Source organism: Trichosurus vulpecula, chromosome 2 (assembly GCF_011100635.1).
Source record: "Trichosurus vulpecula isolate mTriVul1 chromosome 2, mTriVul1.pri, whole genome shotgun sequence".
NCBI classification, from domain to species: Eukaryota; Metazoa; Chordata; class Mammalia; order Diprotodontia; family Phalangeridae; genus Trichosurus; species Trichosurus vulpecula.
Window position 1 is genome coordinate 57,534,662 of NC_050574.1, and position 6,000 is coordinate 57,540,661.

The following is a 6,000-nucleotide window of genomic DNA, read 5'->3' on the forward strand; positions in this document are numbered from 1 at the left end:
ACTGGGGAGGGGAACCCATTTCTGAGGGTACAAAACCTTTTCCAGAGCATCTTGCTATGGCAATGCTGTTTTGGTTGAGGGGAATCCAGGCTGAGGCTGAGCCTGTCACAGCACTACCTTCCTACTATCCCCACTGGTAGAGTTCCCAGCAATTAGAGGGCCTAGTCATTAACCAGCCTTCAGTGCTCATTGTTACTTAACTTCAGTGAATAAAAACTACTGCATCGCAAACTGGTGATGCCACTTCAAAGCTGTTCAGTACATTCTGTTGGAGATGGAGCAGAGAGGCCTTAAAACAGTGGCTAGTGTAGTGCAGGTGAGTCACTGCTATCCCCTATTGCTCCATAATGCCTGGACCCAACCCTGAAGAAGGCAGCTTTACCAGGGTCCTGTTGTACAGCTAGGTGGCACAGTGCCCAGAGTCAGACCTAAGTACAAATCCTGCCTCAAGATACTAGCTGTGACTGGGCAGTCACTTAAGCTGTTTGCCTCAGTTTCTTCATCAGTAAAGTGAGCTGGAGAAGAAGCAGCAAACCACTCCAGTATGTTTGCCAAGAAAACCCTAAATGGGGCCACAACTAAAACGAATGTACAAATTGATAAAACCAACCCGGGGCTAAGTGAGCAGCCCCTTGGCTGACTCAAGAGGGAAGTGAGGAGCCTTTCCACAGGATAAGGAGGGACCATGTGATTGTAAACTGGACTCATTTGGAGATGGCTTTGTCATGCATGATCCAGAGCCCAGCCATCCAAGAACAAGGAGAGCTACCTTTGACATACTGGATGGACTCTTGTGGCTTAATCCCTGAAATAGGTGACTCCTGTTGTAGGTACCAGTCCATACCCATGGTCTAACAAAGGTTAAATCCATCCATGCTATCAAGTAACTGCCTCGTGTCCTACAAATGTCCATGGGAAAGGGCATACAATGAGGCCTCAGTCATGTGGGCCCTAGCATGAAGCCCTCTCCCATCTTCTGCTGAAAGGAAGAAGCATTGAGTTCAAGTGGGCACCCCAGGGTGGAGGCTGGTGGTAGCAGTTGTTTCCCAGTGATTATCTGGGCAGTGTCCTACACTAGACAACAAAGTCACAGGCTGACCTGGCAAATCAGATTGAACTACACCAGGCAGTTGTCAAGGAACCTTATTAAGGAGGAGAAAAGAACTGGAACTCAAACCGAAGGTCAGGATTGCTGAGTCTAGCGTTTCTCCCACACCACTCATTGCCAGACTTGGAGGTGGGAAGACATGAGTTCAAAACCTACCTCAAACACCAAAGGCAAATTCCTTTATCCTCACCTTCAGTTTCCTTATCTGTAAAATGGATTTGTAAAGATCTAATCAAGTCCTATGTGGGAAATGCCCAGCCCATGGCTGCTTGGCTCTTAATGTTCCAAGTTAGTTTGTTGCCTTTCAATGACAGTTTTCATGGTCCAGAGGTTGGTTTAGTTTCCTGGTCTAGAATTTCAGAGAAAGCTTAGGAGACCAAACCTTAATCTTTGCTGAGGAGTCAGTCCAAGGTCCTTTTCTGCATTTGTATCTCTTTCTGTCTCTGTCTTTCCCTCCCCACCCTCACCTCACTTTCTCTTCCCCTCCTCCCTCAAATCAATAAGCATTTATTTAGCCCTACTGTTGGATACAAATATAAAGAAAAGCCAAAAACCAGAAAGTGCGTGCCCTCCAGGAGCTTACAGTCTAATGTGGGAGACACCATGTAAACAACTATGTGCAAACCAGATAATCAGCAGAGAAAAGGCCTTAGTATTAAGAGGGGTTGGAAAAGGCTTCCTGTATTAGATGAGATTTTTAGTTGGGACTTGAAGAAAGCCAGGAAGCAGAGATGGGGGGAGAAAGGATTTGTGGCATGGGGGACAGCCAGGGAAAATGCCCAGAGCTACAATAAGGAACAGCCAGGTCAGTGGTACTGGATGGAAGAGTCTCACCACCAGCACATGCCCCAAGCTACTGAAACTCTGATCTTCCCCCATATTTTCACATGGTACTTAAGCCCTCCTCTGGCCTTCCCTAGCATCATAGTAACTTAGGAAAGTCTTTTCTTCCTCTATTAAATTGTATGTTCTCTCAGGGCCGGGTCTGTTGTATTTTATCTGTTTAATCCTAAAACCTGGTGTAGTGTTTTCTTATGTAATACATGCTTAATAAGTGAAATAGCTTACATTCATCTAGCACTTCTTGTTTTATAAGGTGTTTTATCATCTCCTTTCATTCTCAAAACTGAAAGGCATGGTGGTATATTAAATAAAGAGCTGGACTTGAAGTTAGGAAGAAAACTTTGCAAATTCGGTTTTTGACATTGAGTAATTCTATGACCATGGGCAAGTCACTTGTGACTGGGCCTCAGTTTCCTCATCAGAAAATACCCCCACCTGCTACCATTGATATAAGGATCAAATGACATATTATGCAAAGTGACTTTAAAACTTGATGTATAGGTCAGTCGTATAAAAACACCATGAGGTAGGTAATGTGGAAATTAACAGACAAAACCCAGGCATATTGATCAAGTGACTGACCCAGGCTAATGAATGGGGGTCTGAGGCTAGAATTCAGAATCTGACTCAAAATCCAGTGCTCTTTCCACTTGATAATACATGGAGGTGGCAGCCCAACTGCAGTACTGGACAGTAAATTGGTTATGGCTAGGAATGCATTTAGAAGAAATACCACTTTGGTGAATCTGATACCTATCAGTCTGGGTTCTTTCTCTGGTGCCAGTCTCAACTCAACTTTGTCTTTTTGGTCTTTGCTGTTTTGGATTTTTTTTTTTTTTTAGTGTACTATAAGTCAACAATAGGCATTTTACTCATCCGTGTTCACCCCCCACACTTGACTCATTGGATGATATGGAGAAGTTGGAGTACTCCCTACTCCCCTTTACTGATTCCAGACTTTCCCTTTACCTACGTCCGTCACTCAGTCACCTTTTCCTTTGAGGTTCATTCAGGGCATATTTATCACCCATTCAGGAGACATCCAGGGTACCTTCCTTCACGAGTTCAGTGCCTGGTTCGCAATCCGGGAACAGATAGGGCACTGAACCTGCAGCAGTCACTTAGTAGCTGTGTGACCCTGGGTGAGTCACTCAATCGCTGTCTGACTCAGTTTCCTTATCTGTAAAATGGTGATAATAGTAGTGACTACCTGCTAGGGTTGTAAGGATCAAAGGAGACTAAAGTGCTTTGCAAATCTTGAAGCACTCTATAAGTGCTCACTTATTGTTACTAACGTTATCCTCCTCAACTCTTGTCCTCATACTGGGGGACTTCCACGTAGCTATCCATGTTCACTCGACTTCCTCATTTCCCGTGAACCTCCTCGACCCTACCTACACAGAGACAGGCCTATCCTTGATCTGCCTTCACGCACAAATGGTCATGACCTCTGAAGTCCCTCTATCTGGTCCCCACTGGCTTACAGCCCCTAACTCTGGTCTCTGTGGCCCTCCCTCGCCCACCTCACCCCTACTTCCAACCCCTCTGCCCTTTCATTCCTTCCCAGGCCAGCACCCAGCACTCCCTCACTCACTCTACTCTCCTACCTTCCTCATCTTGACCCTTTGGTAAGCCAGTTCAGCTCCACGCTGACCTCCTCTCCAGCTTATATCCTTTATCCTATCAAAGACCCAGCCCCAACAAGCTTCAGCCTGTCATTACTCCCACCCACCTGGGCCTTCTGTGCTGCTGAGCAAAGCTAAAAGAAGTCATGAAACTGTGGTGATTGGATTGTGAATCCAGTGTAAGTGTGTGTTACATCATGGGTCCTCACCACTGCATGGCCGTCCTTTTACATCTCCCTAACTGATTTACTATCCCATTTAGCAGCAACTTTACCGAACTTTTTCATCCCTCAAGCCTTCCATAGTTCCCTTCCCCAACCCTCTCAGCTGAAAAATTTAACCCATATATTAGTGGGGGGAAAAAACCATTCTCTGAGCCCCCCCCTTCTCTCTCTTCATTTGCCTTCTTGTCACTATATCCTCTATTCCTGTCACACATAAGGAGGTGGCCCTTCCTAACCAAGGCAGACCCCTCTCTATGACTCCATCCCGTCTTCTCCAGCCTTGTCCCCTCTATCAACCCCTCCTCCCTCACTAATCTTCAATTGCCCCCTGTCTACTGCTGTTTCCCTACTGCCGGCAAACATGCCCGTGTCTCCACCATCCTCAAAAAACTTTCATTTGATTTGTTCATCCCTCTTAGCCATCATCCCACATCTCTACTGTTTTTTCTGGCTAACCCCTGAAGAATTACAATTGATTGCAATTTGTTTATCTGTTTATTAATTGTTTACAAGTGGTGCTGCTACTTCCTTTCCTCTCCCTCTCTTCACTCTACTGTCTGCCTTCAGACCTGCTCAGTGAGCTGGAACAGCTTTCCAAAGTTGCCAATGATCTATAAATTGTCAGATCTAATTGTCTTTTCCCATTCCTCATCCTCCTTGACTTTTTTGCAGCCTTTGACATTGTTAATTAACCTTTTCTGGATATTCTCTATGTTTTTGTGACACTGCTCTTTCCTGGTTTTCCTCTTATCTGTCTGACCACTCCTTAGACTCCTTTGTTGGATCTTCATTCAGGTCTTGCCTGATAATGGTGGCTATCCCCAAAGGTCCTATCTCACTAGGTACCATTTAGTTTCATGATATCAGTTCCCATGCATTCAACTAATCATCCCTATGCTGATGATTCTCTAATCTACTTATCTGGCTCTAAGCTCCTTCCTGACCCTCAATCTCAGATCTCCATCTGCCTATTGGACACCTCACAGTGGATGTCTATAAACATCTTAAACCACATTGCCCTCTAGGTCCTCAAGTGCAGCCCTCGACTGAATCCAAACCTCATACCTGCACTTAAGGACCTAGAGGGCCACATGTAGCCTCAAGGCAGCAGGTTCCCCACCCCTGAATAAACTCAAGATAATCTAACACTGAACTTGTTATCTTTCCCTCCCAGCCCTTTCCTGTACCGTCAAGGGTACTGTTAAGTCACTCAGGCTGGTCTCTTACTAGTATCGTCTTAAACTAGCATGTCTGACTCTGGGCAGGTCACTTGAACTTTGGGTACTTCAGTTTCCTCATCTGTAAAATCTGATGCTATGTGCTGGGAGTACAAATAAGAAAAAAATAGTCCCTGCCCTCAAGTTGCTTAACAGTCTAATGGGGCAAGAGACTACACAGAAGAAAGCTGAAGAAAGACCAGGAGAGGGGAACCAGGGGGTACCCTGTGTGGAGTTGAAACCTGAGCTGCTGACAGGAAATCAATTACCTGGGAAGTTCATATCCCAGCCCTCTATAAAGCAAGGCTTTAGGAGTTTAGTTCTCTACCCTCCAGCCCTTCAGTCAGAGGGGAGAGGCAACCCAGGGGTTTCAGAAGATGTTGAATATTTAAAAAAAAAAAAAAAGCTGAGTTAATCAGTGTGGTGATAAGATTCCAGGTGATCAGCTGAAGCTCTGTCTAAGATGGGCCATTGGGGGATGGATCCTTTGACAGTGCCACCTGTGAAATGTGTACAAGTATCAAAGAGCCCTTGGCCCTGTGTGGCCCTCTTCCCCTTCTATAGTGAAGGCAATGGATTGGCAGAAAAGGAGACCAAGGGTTCTTAGGCTGTTTTTTAGACCGTCTACTGGCATTAACTTAACTTGGTATTCTAAACTAGATTCTTCTGTCAAACAATCATTGAGCTCACACACTGCTGGAGGAGTTGAACCATGTTCACAATGACAGTCTTGCTATAAATGAAACTAGAAAACAAGGAAGTGGCTGCTAAATATAAATAAATACCCAGTTATCTGATACTGAAGTGGAAAGCTGTCATTCAGTATCATTTGTGGTCCTGTCTCTGCTGAGTCTTAAGAAGGGCATTGAGTTGGGAACCAAGAAACTTGGTTTCTATCGATCTGTGTGATTTCTCTGTAGACCTTTGTTTCTCCATTTGTAAAATTAGGCATCTGAACTATTCCTTCAAGTTCCCTCTTGCTT